At 43.3% G+C, this 23,535-nt stretch overlaps 1 protein-coding gene across 1 annotated transcript in view; it reads right to left on the bottom strand.

Moving 5' to 3' along the window:
- LOC119256323 (UDP-glucuronosyltransferase 1A8-like) overlaps positions 1-23,535 on the bottom strand; it is a 110,748-nt gene that overhangs the window by 39,808 nt on the left and 47,405 nt on the right.

Below are 23,535 nucleotides of genomic sequence, written 5' to 3'. Positions count from 1 at the left end.
CCCGTTTGTCAGTGTGGTGTTGTCCCGATGCAACACACGAAGGGGCACCTCGCCCCAGGACAGCGATCACTGCATCCACCATCACTTGACAAGCCTGGCACAGACCGGACCAGCCTGGCATCCCTCTCACTCACCCTGCAACCCCAACTACACCGCTGGAGATGCTGGAACACTTCAGCTCACACAAGACTGTCAGGAGGATGAGGTAGAAATCTTTAGAAAGATGAAATGATAAGAAATATCCTGGAAGTACTTTATTTTTTAAGCATTCCACCTGGCCGGAGCTTGGATAAAGCAACCAATACAGACCTGAGATAATGGCTTCCTGTTGAGACAGTTTATGCCTCCAATGAAGAACATGTTGGGCATGATGGGTCTGGGGTAATCCATCACAAAGTCTCCTCTGAACAGCCAGATGGATCCATAGCCAAAAATTTCCCTCAGCGACACCTCTCTCTGCAGAAGGTCAGAGGCAAGGCTTGCAAAGGGAGGCAGAGAAACATGACAAAAGATGTTCACGACCAGAGGAAAGAGCATGTTCTTGACCCTCTCCAAGAAAGTCATGTGGTCTGTAAGCTCTGTCAGAAGCCGGGGCACATAGGAGGATGGATTTGGGCACTGAGTACCCTCAGAGTCGAACTCACAAGGAATGGAACGCAGGAAAAACACAGCAGGAATGGACAGGTACTTAGCCAGCAGCGCCCCACAGGGGTAAATGGGATCCGTTAAAACCACATCAAAGGAGCTGGAATTGAGGTACCTGATCATGTCCTTGTTAAACACCAGGTCCCTACAAGCCTTCACATAGATCAAAGACGATTCCTTTGTCTTTTCCACGCCTTTCAAAAATTTCATTGGAAGGGGCTCTCTTTCAAAAATCATTTTGGAGTAATCCTGGAATAATCTGTCGAATTCATCCTGAGTGTAGGAAACCTCATAGTGCTTCATCGTGAAGAACTCTTCCCCCTTGATGTGCATGCTGACATCTGGCGCGAGGACCATGGCTTGGTGGCCTCTGGCGTGCAGTGCCTGCACAGCCTGACGCATGCTGAGCCAGTGGCTTCCATCCAAGGGGACCACCAACACCTTCCCGCCCTGGACCCCAGAGCTGACGCACAGGAAGAGCCACAGCCCCAAGAGCACGGGCCAGGGAGCGTGGAGTCCTGTAGACATCTCGGCAGAGCTACAGCCAGATGATTTCAGGATCGCTGTGCTCCCGATACTTCAAACTTTGTCTTTGTCTCGCCACCAAAGCACTTCCCGTAATGGCTTGTCATTGGAAGTCAGCAAACCCTCCTTGTGTTAATCATTACAAACTCTATCTATCGCTCTCTTTCCCCACTGGTCCCCCGCTGTTTCGCCCACTCCCCAAGGGAGAAGCCAACCTCCCCTATCTCAGAGAAATCATTTGACTCGGCAGCTCTCTCCAGAGAACGTTCTAGGTCGTTCCAGGTCATTCTCCAACAAAGTCCTTTAAACTCTGTCCAAATAAAATACTTTCTGGAACACCGTGATTTAGGACTTGAACGTGCCTTTTGTGAGCGGCTCACAATACAACCCATAACTGGGGACCAACTGCACAGTCCCTGATCGGTGAGCACAGCCAGGCCTGTGTACCTGAATTGTCCATCTTACAAAGAAGGACTATTGAGAGGGTTCTCCCTGGACCCAGAGAATCCTTTCTAGAAGTTCTTTGTGCCAGGTGAGGACCTGAATCCAAGCTGCAGCAGCACTGGGAACAGCACTGAGAAGCAGTCTGGGGAAGTGCCCACCAAGGGGCGCTCACAGCAAGGACTCACACCCAAAGTCTGGGCCCAGACAAGGCAGGAGCAGGCCTGTGAGGGCATCCCACACAGCCTAGGAGAGCATGGTCTGGAGTGGGGAATTCTGAGTAGACAGAGCACTAGAAATGGTTCTCAGCTATGGGCTTCAGTCCCCGAAATATTTCCCCAAACCCTAGGCTTAGTAAGCCCCATTCTGTTGATTATGAGAAGAGCTAAGCCTACAAAGAGGTGAGCGTGTTCTTACATTATATTTAGACCCTGGTGTCATCTGACTTGAACTTGCATATATTAGACTCAGAGCCTATACAGAGATCTGGGGCCCCTGTAATATGCTTGTTTCTTGACATTGTGGTGGTCCTGAGGACAGGCAAGACCATGGGGAGGAAGGAGCAAACATTTCTCGTGTCTACGAAACTCCTGGATGCATTCACAGCGGTGGAATTCATGGGTCTGAACAGAGAAGGGTCTGTATTGCACAGAGAATTTGGAGCAATCCCATATAATGGTGGTTGAAGCCATGACTATGAGTGAAGTCACCTTGGAGAATTCCAGAATGATGCAACTCTTCTTCCTGACCCCTAAGGGATGTTGTGCCCCACTGTCAGTGATGTTGACATAAACATACTAGCTAAAACAAATTCCTTCAAGAAAATAGAGGTGCATATCTTTACATCTCTAAGTAGACAAAGAATTCTTAAGATGCTAAAGTACCATTAAAAAATGCAATTAATCAGACTTCATTGATATTGATATGAAAATATTTGTGAAAAATATGAAAATGTAAAGCACACATCAGGAGAAAATGTCAACGAAACATCTGTCTTATAAAGGACTTCTTGCAGATTATATAGATATCTTATAATCAAAAATGGAAATACCATACAACCCAACTATCCCACTTTGGGAATTGAACCAAAATTTCAAACCAGCAACAACAGAAAGAAAAAAACCTATATGCTCCACACTTTTGCAACTTGCAGAACCCCTGGGGAGAAATCTAAAACAGCAAAAGGGGCATATAAAAAGTCACTACAGGGCCTCCCCGGTGGCGCAGCGGTTGAGCGCTGGGTTGCGAAGCTGCCCGCAGCCTCTGCAGCGCCGGTTCGATCCCCGGCTGCTCCCCGGCCACCGGAGGAGGGTCCCGCACGGCGCGCAGACCTCTCCTGCCGCCCGCTGCTCCCCTCAGCAGTGTACTTCGGTCCTTCTGCCTGCTCTGCTCCCCGCTCTGGCTCTGGTGAATTCTCTCACCCTCCCGCGCTTCTGACTGTACCCAGTGCTTGTATAAATAAATAAATTTAAAAAAAATAATAAAATAATTTAATTTAAAAAAAAAAAAGTCACTACAGATGATTTTTGTATCAACAAAACTTCAGAATTTAAGGGAATAAGATGCCACTGGAAGAGAATAATTCTCCAGAACCCAGTCACAACGAATTGTTAAAGGGACGCTCTTATCAAAATCAAAGCAAAGAAAATCAACCAAAAAGATAAACAAAGAATTTGATTGAACCAAAAAACTACAGACAAAATGGCGATAACAAGTCTTCCCATACCTACAATACTTTCAATGTAACTAGACTGAATGCACTAATCAAAAGACACAAATTGCTCACTTGGATTAGAAAACAAAACCCAACTATCTCCTAACTCCAGGAGACTCACCTGAGTTTCAAAGACTCAAAGAAAAAGCTTGAAAAGCAACACTAGGAGCAAATAGGACCTCTTCTCCCCACCCACCTCTTCTCTCCAAAAAGGCAGAGACAGACATACTGTCTTCCAGCTAAAAATAGACTCCCAGATTTAAAAAAAAAAGGGAACGAGAAACAGGTATTGAAAGTAGGTAATGATTAGGCATTAAATACATCAAGAAGACATAACAATCATCAATATATGCACCAAATGAAGGAGCATCAAACATATAAGGCAAATATTATTAAATCTGAAATCAGACATCAGCAACAACACAGTAGTAGCACGAGATTTCACACCCCAATTTCACCAATGAACGGGTCAGCCAGACAGAACATCAACAAGGAAACAATAGCCTTAAACAAGGAATTAGAACACATGGGCTTAATAGACATTTAGACAACACTGCACCCCAGAAAAGCTGAGTACACATTCCTCTGAAGTGCATGCAGAACATTCTCCAGGATAGACCATATGGTGGGCCATAAAACAAATTTCAACAAAATCACGAAACCTTGAAATCATGAAACTGAAACCGTGTCAAGTACAATCTCTGATCACCATCACATCAAAGCAAAAATCAATCACAAAAAGAAAGAAGGAAAACAACACACTCCTGAATGACCACTGGACAAACAAGGAAATCAAATGAGAAATTTAAAAAGACCTAGAGACCAATGAAAGTGAAGACACAACCATTCAGAACCTGTGGAACACAGTAAAGGCAGTATTATGTGGGAAATATATAGCACTACAGGCTCATATCAAGAAACAAGAAAGAACTCAATAAACGACGTTACCTCCCACGTTTAGGATGGAGGAAAAGGAGACCAGGCAAAAGCAAAAGCCAGTAGAAGAAAGGACACAATAAAATTTAGAGTAGAAATAAATGAAATGGGAACCAAAATACAGTCTAAAGGATCCATGAAACACCAAAAATTAGTTTTTTGGAAAAATCAATAAGACACACCTATAGCTCAACTCATTAAGAAAAAAGTGGGGGGAATCTAATCAGTAGAATCAGAAATGAAAGGCCAGTTCCAACAGACATTTCAGAAATATAGAGGTCAGAGAGGTTACTACAAGCATCTATGTGGCAGCAAATTGAATAACCTAGATGAAATGGACAAACTCTTAGAAATCTATAACCCTCTGAGACCGAACCACAAACAAACAAGAAATCTAGACAGAGCAATCATAAGCAGGTAATTGTAACAGCAATCAAATGTCACCCAAAAAGGGCCTCCCCTGGTGGCGCAGGCAGTTGTGCACCATGCTGTGGAGCTGTCTGAAGCCTCTACAGTGCCGGTTTGATCCCAACCCACAGGCGAGGGTACCCCAAGGCACAGCAGACCTCTCCTGTCTCACCCACTGCTCTCCTCAGCAGTGTATTTCAGTCTGTCTGCCTGTTCTGTTCCCCACTCTGCCTCTGGTGAATCTTCTCACACTCCCGCACATCTGGCCTGTACACCAGTTCTTGTATAAATAAATAAATGAATCTTTAAAAAAATAAAAACTACAAATAGGGATACATGGAACATACTTCACCATAATAAAGTCTATGTATAAAAAGCCCACATTATACTCCATAGTGAAAGACTGAAAGCATTTCCCGGAAGATCTGGTACAAGACAGCATGGCCACTTTCACCGCTACTATTCAACATAGTATTGGAAGTCCTAGCTAGAGCAATTAGGCAAGAGAAAGATATACAAGAAATCCAAATAGGAAAAGAAGTAAAATCATCTCTGTATTTGCAGAGGGCTTGATAATATACATAGAAAAGCCTAAAGCTTCACTAAATGAAAATAATAAACCTAAATGAAACAATAAATCAATACAGTAAAGTGGCAGAGTACAAAGTCACTTTAGAAATAGGAGAGCAATGAACTAGAAGAGAGAAACCAAGAAAATACCCCCTCAAAAGTAGAGCTCCCCACCAGCCGACTGGGCCATGGAGGGAGACCCACTCCTCGCGCAGTGCCAGGCAGAGCTCCCCCTCCAGCTTGGCCACCTCTGCCAACGACCACCCAGGTCCTTGTGCACCTGCATGGTTGCTCGGCCCAAGAGCTGACACTGGGCATGCGTGGCCCCCCTCTGGCGCTCCAACAGAAGGAACAGCGAGGTCTCTCAGCTCTGGGTCCTCGGCCTGTGGGCACCATTGAGTTACTTGAGTTGGCGGATCTCACCCACGTGGCCCCGCCTCTGCCAGGCATCTCCTGCAAGAGGCGGCCTCACTGCACCACGACTGCCAGGAGCGCTGCCTCCTCCTGCCCCAGGCACCACTCCAGCTCCTCCTTGCCCAGGGCCGCCCCCTCCTTGGCCATCAGCTCTCCCAGGCCGCCAGCCTCAGCCCCAGGGGGCTCAGGCCGTGGAACAGGACTGTCCACCACTGCGGCCAAGAGCCCCCAGTCATGCCCGGCACTGCTCGCGCTCTGGCTCCTTGGGCGCCGGCTGCTGCCCAGCTAGGCGGGCCAGAGAGACGGCTGCATCAAGCAAAAGAGGAGCAGACGCCACAGGTGACAGCTCCTGTCAGACAGATGAGCTTTCCTTCCCTCTGGATGCCGGACTCGTAAGCAGCAGCACCTGCCCAGGGGCCTGGGCCTGCCGCGGACACAGAGCAGGTCACCTCCCTTTCAGAGACCTGGAGGTGCATCTCAGAGCTACACATGTTTACTTGTCCTGACCTGCCCCTACTCCGGTGCTTTTTTTAATAGAAAAATTTTAAAGGTGCGTTTTAATGTATCCATGGGACGTTTACAACTGCTCCCTGGCAGAGCGGTCACTGGCTGCCAATGACTACTGACCAACGAGAGACACTAGAGAGACACTGTTAAGTGTAAATACATCCCACAGTTTAAAGACTTGGTATGTAAGAAAAAGAATGCAAAATCTCTCAGTAATTTTATATTGAATACATAATGAAATAATGGTTTCGAAGTATTTGGCTGAATATAATATGTTATTAAACCTACTTAACCCTCTTTTTTGCTTTTTTCTAACACACCTATTAAAAATATGAACTTACTTTGTTTTCATTGGGCAATTCTGAAGTAGACCACAAAAATCCTAGTAAGCAATTTTTTAGGGGCCTCTGTGGTGGCGCAAGGGGTTAAGACACAGCACTATGAAGCTATCCCAGCCACTGCAGTAGGAGTTCCATACCCAGGCAGGGAGCTGACCCACATGGCACAGCAGACCTCTCCTGTCTCCTCGCTGCCCCCCTCAGCAGTGGATTTCAGTCAATCTGCCTGTTCTGCCCCCCACTCTGTCTCTGGGGAATCCTCATCCCCTGCATCTCTGGCCTGCACCCCAGTTCTTGTATGAATAAATAAATAAATCTTTTTCAAAAAAGAGAAGTTTTGTAAAGAAGTAACTTCACAGAAAACATCCTCTAATTACAATCCAAAATAACTTAAAAAATAGAGAAGGGTGGTCACTCTTATCTATACAGGGATAAAGGAATGGCCTTGTAGATAACCACTGATTTAGAAAGGAAATGGAAAAAAGCCATTTAAATGACCAAAAAAACTCAAAATGAGAGCAATGTATACCCAAATCTAAGAACATAAAAAATATCTATGATCGTCAGGACCTCTTTATTTAGAAAAATCAATGTAAAGCAACTTGAGGAAATTGGAAAACAACTACAAATAAACCAAGGGGAATAAGGATGACATCATTCCTTTAAAAAAAAAAACTGTCATGAATGAAATAGAAAAAAAAAATAGTACAAAGACTAAGCAAATCTAAAAGCTATTTATTTGAGAAGACCCATAAAATCATACAACCCATCCTAAATCTTAAGGAAGAAGAAGGAGAAAAATATTAAAGATGTAGATTTTGATCATTCATAGTGGGATAAATTTCGATAAAGTACTTCAAGGGGTCACATCTTAGAGCAAAACATATCAAATAAATATAAGTGACAAGATCTCAAAGTAAAACTATGGATCCTGGAACATGAACGATACCAGCCTGACATTCGGTTAGAGAATGTGATTTCAGTGCAAAGTTTCTTTCAAGGACCAAAGCAATTGACAAACACAGCTCAGAGGTCTCCAGGTGACGGGCCTGTCTTGCTAGGCACCTTTTCCATAATGATAATATGTAATATTTTTTGTGCTTTCACTATAACAATTCTGAGGCCGGAATGGTCCCAGGTCACTCAGTTGGAAAATGGAAGTGAGGATTTGGGTTTTGTTTGTTTGTATTTTTCTTTATTTGTTGAAGTTCCATTGCTTTGCACTGTTGTTAGCATTTTGGAAGTACAAGCGCACCCCCTTCAGGTGGATTCACCATCGGGCACCCACGTCCCAAGCCCATTGTCAGGAGCCAGGATTTGAACCAAAGCTGTCAATGCTCCAAAATATATTCACACACAGGAAAAGAAAGGAGCAACAGTTACTATTGTTGACATTTTCTTTCTTCCCCAATTTATGCTTTTGGGGGTGGTAGGTTTACATCCTTGTACCTGTTCTGGATGACTGGTTCTCACCTCTGCAAAAGTGTATCTTCACACCCTGCCCACCAGCAGTGCCCTGCAGTGCTCCCCTCTTCCTGGGCCCAGGCCCTCCCCGCTCCCGCCCTGCCACCTGCTTTTGAAATGTCTTCCTCTTTCTCCACTTTTACAAATCTAATAGCGACATATATTGTTTTAATTGACAGTTAAAATATTGACATTGCGTACATATTTACAGATAACTGAATAAATGCAGCACATAAAGGAAAAGAACACCAGGCAGATTCGATCCCTAGCAATTTGAGCAAAAAGAAAAACGAAGTTAAAGATCTTAAAGATCTTCACAATAATAAATACACAATAAAAGAGGTCCAGAGGAGTCCAAACACTACAAGAAAGGGAAGTCTTTATCATCATAAATGAAGTGAAGTCTTTGTCAATATAAATCTTTCATTTATCAATATATTTATCATTTATCATTTATATTGATAAATGAAAGATGGCGCATTCAGTAAGTCAAGAATCAAAGCTCAGGGCCTCCCTCGTGGCACAAGGGGTTAAGCATAGCACTACGAAGCTATTCACAGCCTCTGCACACGAGTTGGATCCCTGATCCCCGGCCGGCCAGGGAGCAACCCACATGGCGCAGCAGACTCTCCTGCCTCGCCCGCTGCTCCCCTCAGCAGTGTGTTTCGGCCAGTCTGCCTGTTTTGTTCCCCACTCTGTCTCTGGTGAACCCTCTCACACCCCCGTTCCCCGCTCCCCCGTACCTCTCCCTGTATCCAGTTCTTGAACGCATCAATAAATGAATCTTTTTTAAAAGAAGAATCAAAACTCAGATCCCAAGAGTCCAATAAAATTGAACCCAAACATTCAGGGCTAGTGGAAGATGTTATGGAAACCATGTGTGATTCAGTGTTCTCACCATGGAAGTTGGGGTGCGATGGGTTTGGCGGGTGGTTAGACCTTCCTAAAAACCCTTCCTTTGAAGGCCTTTTCCCTTCATCACTGTCCCCACATTCACTAGGGTGACATGCTCAACCTTTCATCACCTCCCCACACTCGGCTCCTGTTTTTGGATGATTTCACCATCTGACCTGCAATCCCGTCAGATGAAAAGGCCCCACGTCACATGCCAGTCACTGGCTCCATTTCAGAAAACATCTCGTCAGCACCACCCCATCCTGGAAAAGCTGGCGTCCATCATTTTATTCTGATCACAGACACCCCAACTCTCTGCCATTTTCTCATTTCCACTTAACTCAGCTAACCTCTTTGCAACCTCTGCTTCCTCTTGGCACTTGGTCAAACCTCAGTCATTCTTTGGAGGCGACTCTAATATCGATCACATGGACCCACACAATTTGCTCATTCCTCCTCCCTCCACTGAATATTCCCATAAAAATCCCCGAGGGAGCAGTTCCCAACTCAATTTCTGGCTCCTACGCAGCCGAAGAAAATCGCCGCCCACGAATGTGATTCTGCTGCTTCTAGGCAGCCAATTCGGCCGCCATTTTGTCACCTAAACAAGGTCAAAGTGGTCTGGCCAGTTAGGAACAGGAGCCCAACCCTTCAGCCCTTCAAATCAAACAAGAGCACAAAGCTGGATCACGCTGGGAAGGTTATGCATCACGAGTTATGTCCAGAATGCCCGGGGGGCTGAGGACCGGTGCATAACATGTGCGTCAGGAGGTATGTCCTGAATGCCCAGGGAGCTGAGGAAAGATGCATAACACATACTCCCGACTTATACATCACGAGGTATGACCGGGAATGCCCGGAGGGCTGAGGACTGATGTATGACAAGGGACCCCAGAAGCTGATCAGTGGAGCACCTTGTTGATAAGATTAGAACCATGGCAGGGGATTAGGGTGTATTATCAAGTAGATTAGAAGTGCCTGGAGGGCAGACTCACAATCCCTAATCTTCTACACACTTCCACTTTCCTAAATCTTCTTACAAATAATTACGTGTGTAAATAAAAGGGCCAGGATCTTCCTTTTCAGCAGCATCTCACATTGTGCAGCCTGCTCCACGACTCCCAGTTGTCACTGTGGTGTTGTCCCGATGCAACACACAAAGGGGCACCTCCCACCAGGACAGCGTTCACTGCATCCACCATCACTTGCCAAGCCTGGCACAGATCGCCACCAGCCTGGCATTCCTCTCACTCCCCCTGCAACCCCAACTACACCGCTGGAGACTCTGGAACACTTCAGCTCACACAAGACTGTCAGGAGGATGAGGTAGAAATCTTTAGAAAGAGGAAATGATAAGAAATACCCTGGAAGTACTTTATTTTTAAGCATTCCACTTGGCCAGAGCTTGGATAAAACAACCAATACAGACCTGAGATAATGGCTTCCTGTTGAGACAGTTTATGCCCCCAATGAAGAACATGTTGGGCATGATGGGTCTGGGGTAATCCATCACAAAGTCTCCTCTGAACAGCCAGATGGATCCATAGCCAAAAATTTCCCTCAGCGACACCTCTCTCTGCAGAAGGTCAGAGGCAAGGCTTGCAAAGGGAGGCAGAGAAACATGACAAAAGATGTTCACGACCAGAGGAAAGAGCATGTTCTTGACCCTCTCCAAGAAAGTCATGTGTTCTGTAAGTTCTGTCAGAAGCCGGGGCACATAGGAGGATGGATTTGGGCACTGAGTACCCTCAGAGTCGAACTCACAAGGAATGGAACGCAGGAAAAACACAGCAGGAATGGACAGGTACTTAGCCAGCAGCGCCCCACAGGGGTAAACGGGATCAGTTAAAACCACATCAAAGGAGCTGGAATTGAGGTACCTGATCATGTCCTTGTTAAACACCAGGTCCTTACAAGCCTTCACATAGATCGAATCCATTTGCATCAATATTTCCACAGTTTTCAAAAATTTCATTGGAAGAGGCTCTCTTTCAAAAATCATTTTGAAGTAATCCCGTATTAATCTGTCGAATTCATCCTGAGTGTAGGAAACCTCATAGTGCTTCATCGTGAAGAACTCTTCCCCCTTGAGATGCATGCTGACATCAGGCGCGAGGACCACGGCTTGATGGCCTCTGGCCTGCAGTGCCTGCACAGCCTGACGCATGCTGAGCCAGTGGCTGCCATCCAAGGGGACCACCAACACCTTCCCGCCCTGGACCCCAGAGCTGACGCACAGGAAGAGCCACAGCCCCAAGAGCACGGGCCAGGGAGCGTGGAGTCCTGCAGACATCTCGGCAGAGCTACAGCCAGATGAGTTCAGGATCGCTGTGCTCCCGATACTTAAATCTTTGTCTTTGTCTCGCCACCAAAGCTCTTCCCATAATGGCTTGTCATTGGAAGTCAGCAAACCCTCCTTGTGTTAATCATTACAAACTCTATCTATCACTCTCTTTCCCCACTGATCCCCCGCTGTTTCGCCCACTCCCCAAGGGAGAAGCCAAACTACCCTATCTCAGAGAACTCATTTGACTCGGCAGCTCTCTCCAGAGAACGTTCTAGGTCGTTCCAGGTCATTCTCCAACAAAGTCCTTTAAACTCTGTCCAAATAAAATACTTTCTGGAACACCGGGAATTAGGACTTGAATGTGCCTTTTGTGAGTGGCTCACAAAGCAACCCATAACTGGGGACCAGCTGCACAGTCCCTGATGGGCGAGCACAGCCAGGCCTGTGTACCTGAATTGTCCATCTTACAAAGAAGGGCTAATTTAGAGGGCTCTCCCTGGACCCAGAGAATCTTTTCTGGAAGTTCTTAGTGCCAGGTGAGGATCTGAATCCAAGCTGCAGCAGCACTGGGAACAGCACTGAGAAGCAGTCTGGGGAAGTGCCCAGCATTGGGCGCTCACAGCAAGGACCCACACCCAAAGTCTGGGCCCAGACAAGGCAGGAGCAGGCCTGTGAGGGCATCCCACACAGCCCAGGACAGCATGGTCTGGAGTGGGAAATTCTGAGTAGACAGAGCACTAGAAATGATTCTCAGCTATGGGCTTCAGTCCCAGAACTATACCCCAAACCCTAGGCTTAGTAAGCCTCCTTCTGTTGATTATGGGAAGAGCTAAGCCTACAAAGAGGTGAGCGTGTTCTTACATATTTAGACCCTGGTGTCATCTGACTTGAACTTGCATATATTAGACTCAGAGCCTATACAGAGATCTGGGACCCCTGTAATAGGCTTGTTTCTTGACATTGTGGTGGTCCTGAGGATATGCTAGACCATGGGGAGGAAGGAACAAATATTTCTGGTGTCTACGAAACTCCTGGATGCATGCACAGCGGTGGACTTCATGGGTCTGAACAGAGAAGGGTCTGTATTGCACAGAGAATTTGGAGCAATCCCATAAAATGGTGGTCAAAGCCATGACTATGAGTGAAGTCACCTTGGAGAATTCCAGAATGATGCAACTCTCCTTTCTGACCCCTAAGAGATGGTGTGCCCCACTGTCAGTGATGTTGACATAAACATACTAGCTAAAACAATCAAATTCCTTCAAGAAAATAGAGGTGCATATATTTACATCTCTAAGTAGACAAAGAATTCTTAGGATGCTAAAGTACAGACCATTAAAAAATGCAATTAATCAGACTTCATTGATATTGATATGAAAATATTTGTGAAAATATGAAAATGTAAAGCACACATCAGGAGAATATATCAACGAAACATCTATCTTATAAAGGACTTCTTGCAGAATATATAGATATCTTATAATCAAAAATGGAAATACCATACAACCCAACTATCCCTCTTTTGGGAATTGAACCAAATTTTCAAACCATCAACAATAGCAACAACAACAACAAAAAAAAAACCCCATATGCTCCACACTTTTGCAACTTGCAGAATCCTGGGGAGAAATCTAAAACAGCAAAAGGGGCAAATAAAAAGTCACTACAAATGATTTTTGCATCAACAAAACTTCAGACTTAAGGGAATAAGACGCCACTGGAAGAGAAAAATTCTCCAGAACCCAATCACAACGAATTGTTTAAGGGACGCTCTTATCAAAATCAAATCAAAGAAAATCAACCAAAAAAGATAAACAAAGAATTTGATTGAACCAAAAAACTACAGACAAAATGGCCAAAACAAGTCTTCCCATACCTATAATCACTTTCAATGTAACTAGACTGAATGCATTAATCAAAAGACACAAAGTGGTCACTTGGATTAGAAAACAAAACCCAACTATCTCCTAACTCCAGGACACTCACCTGAGTTTCAAAGACTCAAAGAAAAAGCTTGAAAAGCAACACTGCGAGCAAATAGGACCTCTTCTCTCCACCCACCTCTTCTCTCCAAAAAGGCAGAGACAGCCATACTGTCTTCCAGCTAAAAATAGACTCCCAGATTTAAAAAAAAAGGGAACGAGAAAAATATATGGAAAGTAGGTAATGATTAGGCATTAAATACATCAAGAAGACATAACAATCATCAATACATGCACCAAATGAAGGAGCATCAAACATATAAGGCAAATATTATTAAATCTGAAATCAGACATCAGCAACAACACAGTAGTAGCAGGAGACTTCACACGTTCAATTTCATCAATGAACGGGTCAGCCAGACAGAACATCAACAAGGAAACAATAGCCGTAAACAAGGAATTAGAACATATGGGCTTAATAGACATTTAGACAACACTGCACCCAGAAAAGCTGAGTACACATTCCTCTGAAGTGCATGCAGAACATTCTCCAGGATAGACCATATGGTGGGCCATAAAACAAATTTCAACAAAATCACGAAACCTTGAAATCATGAAACTGAAACCGTGTCAAGTACAATCTCTGATCACCATCACATCAAAGCAAAAATCAATCACAAAAAGAAAGAAGGAAAACAACACACTCCTGAATGACCACTGGACAAACAAGGAAATCAAATGAGAAATTTAAAAAGACCTAGAGACCAATGAAAGTGAAGACACAACCATTCAGAACCTGTGGAACACAGTAAAGGCAGTATTATGTGGGAAATATATAGCACTACAGGCTCATATCAAGAAACAAGAGGGAACTCAATAAACGACGTTACCTCCCACATTTAGGATGGAGAAAGAGGAGACCAGGCAAAAGCAAAAGCCAGTAAAAAAAAAGGATATAATAAAATTTAGAGTAGAAATAAATGAAATGGGAACCAAAATACAATCTAAAGGATCCATGAAACACCAAAAACTAGTTTTTTGAAAAAATCAATAAGACACACCTTTAGCGCAACTCATTAAGAAAAATGTGGGGGGAATCTAATAAGTAGAATCAGAAATGAAAGGCCAGTTCCAACAGACATTTCAGAAATATAGAGGTCAGAAGAGGTCACTACAAGCATCTATGTGGCAGCAAATTGAATAACCTAGATGAAATGGACAAATTCTTAGAAATATATAACCCTCTGAGACTGAACCACAAACAAACAAGAAATCTAGACAGAGCATTCATAAGCAGGTAATTGTAAAAGCAATCAAAAGTCACCCAAAAAGGGCCTCCCCTGGTGGCGCAGGCAGTTGAGCACCACGCTGTGGAGCTGTCTGAAGCCTCTACAGAGCTGGTTTGATCCCAACCCACTGGCGGGGGTACCCCAAGGCACAGCAGACCTCTCCTGTCTCACCCACTGCTCCCCTCAGCAGTGTATTTCGTCAGTCTGCCAGTTCTGTTCCCCACTCTGCCTCTGGTGAATCTTCTCACACTCCCGCACATCTGGCCTGTACCCCAGTTCTTGTATAAATAAATAAATAAATCTTTAAAAAAATAAAAAATACAAATAGGGATACATGGAACATACTTCAACATAATAAAGTCTATGTATAAAAAGCCCACATTATACTCCATAGTGAAAGACTGAAAGCATTTCCCGTAAGATCTGGTACAAGACAGCATGGCCACTTTCACCGCTACTATTCAGCATAGTATTGCAAGTCCGAGCTAGAGCAATTAGTCAAGAGAAAGATATACAAGAAATCCAAATAGGAAAAGAAGTAAAATCATCACTATATTTGCAGAGGACATGATAATATACACAGAAAAGCCAAAAGCTCCACTAAATAAAAATAATAAACCTAACTGAAACAATAAATCAATACAGTAAAGTGGCAGAGTACAAAATCACTTTAGAAATAGGAGAGCAGGAGCAACATGGCGGCGAGGAGACGCTGCGAGTAAGATCTCCCATTAAAAAAAGTTAATAGGGAGAAAAGCGGCAGGTCCCAGTGAGAACTGGGACACGGAAGATAAACGGACGACTCCAGCAAACTACCCGAAGAAGAAAGTGGCCATAAAAGAGGACTAGAAGGGAGGAAAGCGCAGAACCCTGCTCCCCTCCCCCACCCACAGAGGCGGCACTCTCCGACCGGCAGAGAGGAGGAAAACAACAGACTAAAACAACCAACAAGAACGAACGACGCAGCAAGCGGGACTGGGAGTGGAAAGGAACTATTTCAGCCACCCCACCCCATGAACGGGAGCTGTGGAGAACCCTGCAGGATTCACCGCAGCGGTGAGGGAAGGGCTCCAGGCGCCATTAGAGAACAGAGAACCCCTGAGGAGACCTGCGCACAGCCCCTGCCGGCCGGTAAGCTTGTGCGGAAAAGCAGTGAGCTTGAAAAGCAAAAGCAGATCCAGATCGCGGCTGTCCAGGTTCCTGCGCCTGTGACATAGGCTTGCAGGGAGACGCGTGGAGGCCCTCACTGGGGTGAAAGTCCCTCACTGAGTATCCAGGAACCAGGCACCCAGGCACGGGAGCGGGGTGCAAAAGACACCATTCTTGAGGCCACTGAACTGGGCTACAGCCCACGTCCTTGTCCTGAGGGCTTTGGAACTGAGACCCAGGGCACGAAATTCAGGGCATGGGTTCTCCACGACGGTGGGGCACAAGGCAGACAAAGCACCCCAAAGCCGTTGAGGTTTACCCTACCATTCCTGCTCTGTTCCCTGTCCCACGGGGTAAAAAAAAAAAAAAAAACAGCTTCCCAAGGGCTCTAGGAGAGATCTCTGGCGCCACCTAGTGACTTGAACCAGCAGAGGCTCCTGGAGGAGCCAGTGGCCAGCTGGGAAGTTAGCCCACACCAGGCCCCTTCCGACCAGTAGTCTGAGCCCACAGGGGGAGCGGGCACCCACGGCCGGGGCAGGCTGGGTGCGCAGAAGAGTGTGCCGGAGACCGGATGCGCAGGGAGTGTGTTCCGCATCGCCATTTTAGAACAGGGACATTTCTTCAGTAAAGACTGCCTGCAGAAGGCTCCCTCAGGAGCCAGAGGTAAGCGGGGGAAGTTTGCCCACGCCAGGCCCCCTCTGGCCTGCAGTCCAAGCCCAGAGGGGAGCGGGAACCCACCGCCGGGGCAGACCAGGCGCACAGGGGAGTGTGTCCCCACATCGGCATTTTAGAACAAGGACCTTTCTTCAGTAAAGATAGCTTGAAACTGACAGATGGCTCCTGGAGGAACCAGAGGGGAGCAGAGAAGTTCACCCAAGATGCCAGCCAGTCCCAGCAACACAGTGTCCCAATGCATACGACAAATTAGAAAACAGACAGTAGGGAGTAGAAGAACCACACACAACCTAACAACTCCTCAGGAAAGAAGCACACCACAAAAAGAAAACCACCCCCCAGATTGCAACGACAGTAACTTGGAAGATCTTCTGAGCCTTCCAGAAAGAGAATTTAAAATTGCCGTGATTAAAAAAATGACAGAACTCATAAAGGAAAACAATGATCAGAAGAAGGAAATTGAGTCCCTAAAGAGGGAAAACAATGGTCAGAAGAATGAAATTGAGTCCCTAAAGAGGGAAGCAAAAGAAACGCAGGAGATCAAAGAACTAAAGAACTCTGAACTAAAGAACGCAGGAACTAAAGAACTCTGGGAAAAGCAATGAAAGCAGAATAGATGAAATGGAAGAACGAATAAGTACTCTTGAAGACACAGAAATAAAAAGAAACAAAACAGAAAAGGAAAGAGAAGTACGAAGGAAAAAGAACGAAGAAAGACTTCGGGAACTATCTGACTCCATGAGAAAAGGAAATATAAGAGTTATAGGAATCCCAGAAGGAGAGGAGAGAGATGTAGGAACAGAGAAAATATTCCAGGAGATAATTGAAGAGAACTTCCGAAATGTGAAGAAGGAGCTGAAAATTGATATACAAGAAGCAAGAAGAACACCAAACTTCCACAACGAAAGGAAAAATACAGCAAGACACATAATAGTAAAGCTCCCAAGAATCCAGGACAAAAAATAAATAATGAAGCTGATAAGAGGGAAGAAACAGATAACATTCAAAGGAAAGCCAATCAGGCTGACATCAGACTTCTCCGAAGAAACACTACAAGGAGTCCTAAAAATACTACAAGGAGTCCTAAAGCCAGAACCTCAGAGGGACGAATAACAACGAAAGAAGGCCAAAAAAAAAAGTTATTAGAAGAATAAATAAATAGAATCAAAGGAAAGACAAACACAAAGGCAAATACAGATGCTAACATATTAATACTAACTCTAAATGTAAATGGACTAAACTCTTCAATAAAAGACACAGAGTTGCAGCCTGGATTAAGAAACAAAACCCAGCCTTTTGCTGTCTCCAGGAAACACATTTAGCTACAAAAGATAAAAATAGACTCAAAGTTAAAGGATGGAAAACAATCCTACAAGCAAATGGACCAAAAAAGAAAGCAGGAACAGCTATACTTATATCAGATAAAACAGATTTCAAACTCAAAAAGATAAAAAGAGACCCCAATGGTCACTACATTATGATCAAGGGGACAATACTTCAAGAAGAAATTACACTCATTAACATATACTCACCAAACGAAGGAGCACCAAAATATATCAGACACCTGTTGTTCTCTCTGAAAACAGACATCAGAGAAAACACATACGTAGTGGGAGACTTCAACACACCACTATCAACAATGGATAGATCAACAAGACAAAAAATAAGTAAAGAAACTAAAGCTCTAAATAAGGACCTAGAGCATTTGGGCTTAACAGACATCTATAGAACACTAAACCCCAAAAAAATGGAGTACACATTTTTCTCAAGCGCACACGGATCATTCTCCAGGATAGATCACATACTGAGACACAAGACAAACATCAACAGATACACCAAGATTGAAATCATACCAACCATCTTTTCTGACCATGAAGGCATCAAACTAGAAATAAACCATAAAAAGAAGACAAGGAACTCTCCTACCTCAAGGAGACTGAAAACCACACTACTGGAAGACCACTGGACTAATGAGATCAAAGAAGAAATTAAAAAATTCTTTGAATTGAATGACAAGGAGGACACCAATATCCTAAATGTATGGGATGCAGCAAAAGCAGTAATAAGAGGAAAATATATAGCAATAGAAGCTCACATCAAGAAACAAGAAAGAACTCAAAGAAACAACCTAATCTCGAAGCTCAAAGATCTAGAAAAAGAACAACAAAAAAACCCCAAAACCAGTAGAAGAAAAGAAATAATAAAAACCAAAGCAGAAATAAATGAAATTGAAACTAAAAAACAATCCGAAAGATCAATGAAACCAAGAGCTGGTTCTTTGAAAAAATCAATAAAATAGACAAACCCCTAGCCAGGCTCACAAAGGAAAAAAGGGAGAAAGCACAAATAAACAGGATCACAAATGAAAGAGGAGAAATCACAACAGACACAGCAGAAATCAAAAGAATAATCAGTAACTACTATGAACAGTTATATGGAAACAAGTTCAACAATCTAGAGGAAATGGACAAATTCCTACAACTCTACTATCACCCAAAGCTAGACAAAGAAGAAATAGAACACCTAAACAGACCAATTACAAGCAGCAAAATTGAAATGGTAATCAAAAACAAAAGCCCAGGACCTGATGGATTTACAAATGAATTCTACCAAACATTCAGAGATGAATTAGTGCCTATCCTTCACAAACTCTTCCAAAAAATTGAGAAGGAAGGGACAATACCAAACACGTTCTATGAAGCTAACATTACACTAATACCAAAACCAAACAAGGACAACACAAAAAAGGAAAACTACAGGCCAATCTCCTTAATGAACACTGATGCAAAAATCCTCAATAAAATTTTAGCTATCAGAATCCAACAATGTATCCATAAGATAATTCACCACGATCAAGTAGGATTCATTCCAGAGACACAAGGATGATTCAACATCCGAAAATCAATCAATGTTATCCAACACATCAACAAAAAGAAATATAAAAACCATATGATAATATCAATAAATGCTGAGAAAGCTTTTGACACAGTGCAACACCCATTCATGATAAAAGCCCTTGAAATTTTTGGGATACAAGGAACATACCTCAACATCATAAAGGCCATCGATGACAAGCCAACAGCCAGTATCATTCTCAATGGTGAAAAGCTGAAAGCAATTCCATTAAGATCTGGAACAAGACAAGGATATCCACTCTCACCACTGCTTTTCAATATAATACTGAATTCCTAGCCAGAGCAATAAGGCAAGAGAAAGACATACAAGGAATCCAAATAGGAAAAGAAGAAGTCAAAATATCACTATTTGCAGATGATATGATAATATACATAGAGAACCCCAAAATCTCCACAGAAAAACTAATTCAACTCATCAGTCAGTTCAGTAAAGTGGCAGGATACAAAATCAACACGCAAAAGTCAGTAGCCTTCCTATACACAAACAATAAATCTGAAGAAGAAGAAATAAAAAAAACCATCCCTTTTATTATTGAAACAAAAAAATCAAATATTTGGGAATAAATCAAACAAAAGAGGTAAAGGACCTATACAAAGAAAACTATAAAACACTGTTAAAAGAAATAGAAGAAGACACAAAGAAATGGAAAGACATCCCCTGCTCATGGATTGGAAGAATAAACATTATTAAAATGGCCATCCTACCAAAAGCAATATACAGATTCAATGCTATTCCAATCAAAATTTCAATGTCATTCTTCAAAGAAATAAAACAATTATTGATGAAATTCATATGGAATCACAAAAAAACCCAAATAGCCAAAGCTCTCCTGAAAAAAAAAAAGAAGGGAATGGAGGCATCACACTCCCAGACTTCAAATTATACTACAAAGCCATAATCATCAAAACTGCATGGTATTGGAACAAGAACAGATATACAGACCAATGGAATCGAATAGAAAATCCAGAAATAAATCCACAGATTTATGGTCAACTAATCTTTGACAAAGGAGCAAAGACTATGCGTTGGAGCAAAGAAAGTTTGTTCAATAAATGGTGCTGGGAAAACTGGGTCGCTACATGCAAAAGAATGAAGCTTGACCACTACCTCACACCATACACAAAAATCAACTCAAAATGGATTAAAGAACTAGACATAAGACCTGAAACCATAAAATACATAGAAGGAAATATAGGCGAAACACTACGTGATATGCACATGAAAGATATCTTTACAGACACATCACCCAAAGCAGTGATAGTGAAGGCAAAGATCAACAGCTGGGACTACATCAAATTAAAGAGCTTCTGCACAGCAAAAGAGACAATAACAAAAACAAAGAGAAACCCCACCAACTGGGAGAACATTTTTGCACACAACACTAATGATAAAGGACTGATCACAAAAATTTGCAAAGAGCTGATGAGACTCAACAACAACAAAGAAAATAATCCAGTCAAAAAATGGGCAGAAGAGCTAAAAAGAAACTTCTCTGAAGAGGAAATGCAAATGGCCAACAGGCACATGAAAAAATGTTCAACATCACTTGTAATCAGGGAAATGCAAATCAAAACCACCATGAGATACCATCTCACACCAGTGAGAATGGCACATATTAAAAAAACTAGCAACAACAAATGTTGGCGAGGGTGTGGAGAAAAAGGAACTCTCCTGCACTGCTGGTGGGAGTGCAAACTGGTCCAACCACTATGGAGAGCTGTGTGGAGATTTCTGGACCTACTAAACATAGAGCTTCCATAGGATCCAGCAATTCCACTCCTAGGTATTTACCCAAAGGACACAGAAACATCTATTCCAAAGAGCACCTGCACCCCTATGTTTATAGCAGCACTGTTTACAATAGCTAAGCTTTGGAAACAACCCAAATGCCCAAAAATAGATGACTGGATCAAGAAGATGTGGTACATATATACCATGGAATATTACTCAGCATTCAAAAAAGATAAACACATGCAATTTGCAGCAGCATGGATGGCGCTGGAAGGGATCATGCTCAGCAAAATAAGCCAGAAAGAAAAAGAAAAATACCGGATGGTCTCACTCATAGCAGGAATCTAGAAAACTTAAATAAGGGACCAGGAAAAAGAACAACTATAAGAAAGTGAAAATCAAAATCAACAAAAAACTATGAACCAGAGACACTCTATGTGGGGTAGAGGGCGGGAGGGGAGGGATTGGGGTCAAAATAAGGGGGTTGCAATTGTATGGGGAATATAAAAATAAAATTTATTATAAAAAAAAACTGGCATGAATGAAATAAAAAACAAAAATAGTACAAAGACTAAGCAAATCTAAAAGCTATTTATTTGAGAAGCCCCATAAAATCATACAACCCATCATAAATCTTAAGGAAGAAGAAGGAGAAAAAATATTAAAGATGTAGATTTTGATCATTTATAGTGGGATAAATTTCAATAAAGTACTTCAAGGGGTCACATCTTAGAGCAAAACATATCAAATAAATATATGTGACAAGATCTCAAAGTAAAACTATGGATCCTGGAACATGAACGATACCGGCCTGACATTCGGTTAGAGAACTTGATTTCAGTGCAAAGGTTCTTTCAAGGACCAAAGCAATTGACAAACACAGCTCAGAGGTCTCCAGGTGACAGGCCTGTCTTGCTAGGCACCTTTTCAATAATGATAATATGTAATATTTTTTGTGCTTTCACTATAACAATTCTGAGGCCGGAATGGTCCCAGGTCACTCAGTTGGAAAATGGAAGTGAGGATTTGGGTTTTGTTTGTTTGTATTTTTCTTTATTTGTTGAAGTTCCATTGCTTTGCACTGTTGTTAGCATTTTGGAAGTACAAGCGCTCCCCCTTCAGGTGGATTCACCATCGGGCACCCACGTCCCAAGCCCATTGTCAGGAGCCAGGATTTGAACCAAAGCTGTCAATGCTCCAAAATATATTCACACACAGGAAAAGAAAGGAGCAACAGTTACTATTGTTGACATTTTCTTTCTTCCCCAATTTATGCTTTTGGGGGTGGTAGGTTTACATCCTTGTACCTGTTTACAACCTGCATGACAGGTTCTCACCTCTGCAAAAGTGTATCTTCACACCCTGCCCACCAGCAGTGCCCTGCAGTGCTCCCCTCTTCCTGGGCCCAGGCCCTCCCCGCTCCCGCCCTGCCACCTGCTTTTGAAATGTCTTCCTCTTTCTCCACTTTTACAAATCTAATAGCGACATATATTGTTTTAATTGACAGTTAAAATATTGACATTGCTTACATATTTACAGATAACTGAATAAATGCAGCAGATAAAGGAAAAGAACACCAGGCGTATTCGATCCCTAGCAATTTGAGCAAAAAGAAAAACGAAGTTAAAGATCTTAAAGATCTTCACAATAATAAATACACAATAAAAGAGGTCCAGAGGAGTCCAAACACTACAAGAAAGGGAAAGTCTTTATCAACATAAATGAAGTGAAGTCTTTGTCGATATAAATGTTTCATTTATCAATATAAATGAAAGATGGCTCATTCGGTAAGTCAAGAATCAAAGCTCAGGGCCTCCCTCGTGGCATAAGGGGTTAAGCATAGCACTATGAAGCTATTCACAGCCTCTGCACACAAGTTGGATCCCTGATCCCCGGCGGGCATGGGAGCAACCCACATGGCGCAGCAGCCCTCTCCTGCCTCGCCCGCTGCTCCCCTCAGCAGTGTGTTTCGGCCAGTCTGCCTGTCTGATCCCCACTCTGTCTCTGGTGAACCCTCTCACACCGCGCCCCCACCACCCCCGTACCTCTCCCTGTATCCAGTTCTTGAACGCATCAATAAATAAATCTTTTTTAAAAGAAGAATCAAAACTCAAATCCCAAGAATCCATTAAAATTGAACCCAAACATTCAAGGCTACTGGAAGATGTTATGGAAACCATATGTGAATCAGTGTTCTCACCATGGAAAGTAGGTCTCACCATCCATAGTTCTCAGCATGGATGGGTTTGGCGGGTGGTTAGACCTTCCTAAAAACCCTTCCTTTGAAGGCCTTTTCCCTTCATCACTGTCCCCACATTCACTAGGGTGACATGCTCAACCTTTCATCACCTCCCCACACTCGGCTCCTGTTTTTGGATGATTTCACCATCTGACCTGCAATCCCGTCAGATGAAAAGGCCCCACGTCACATGCCAGTCACCGGCTCCATTTCAGAAAACATCTCGTCAGCACCGCCCCATCCTGGAAAAGCTGGCGTCCATCATTTTATTCTGATCACAGACACCCCAACTCTCTGCCATTTTCTCATTTCCACTTAACTCAGCTAACCTCTTTGCAACCTCTGCTTCCTCTTGGCACTTGGTCAAACCTCAGTCATTCTTTGGAGGCGACTCTAATATCGATCACATGGACCCACACAATTTGCTCATTCCTCCTCCCTCCACTGAATATTCTCATAAAAATCCCTGAG

The sequence above is a fragment of the Talpa occidentalis genome, unplaced genomic scaffold (assembly GCF_014898055.3).
Source record: "Talpa occidentalis isolate TD23 unplaced genomic scaffold, MPIMG_talOcc4v2.1 talOcc4.3, whole genome shotgun sequence".
Classification (NCBI taxonomy): domain Eukaryota; kingdom Metazoa; phylum Chordata; class Mammalia; order Eulipotyphla; family Talpidae; genus Talpa; species Talpa occidentalis.
Note: the sequence above shows the minus strand (reverse complement) of the source record. Positions and strands in the feature narration are given on the sequence as shown.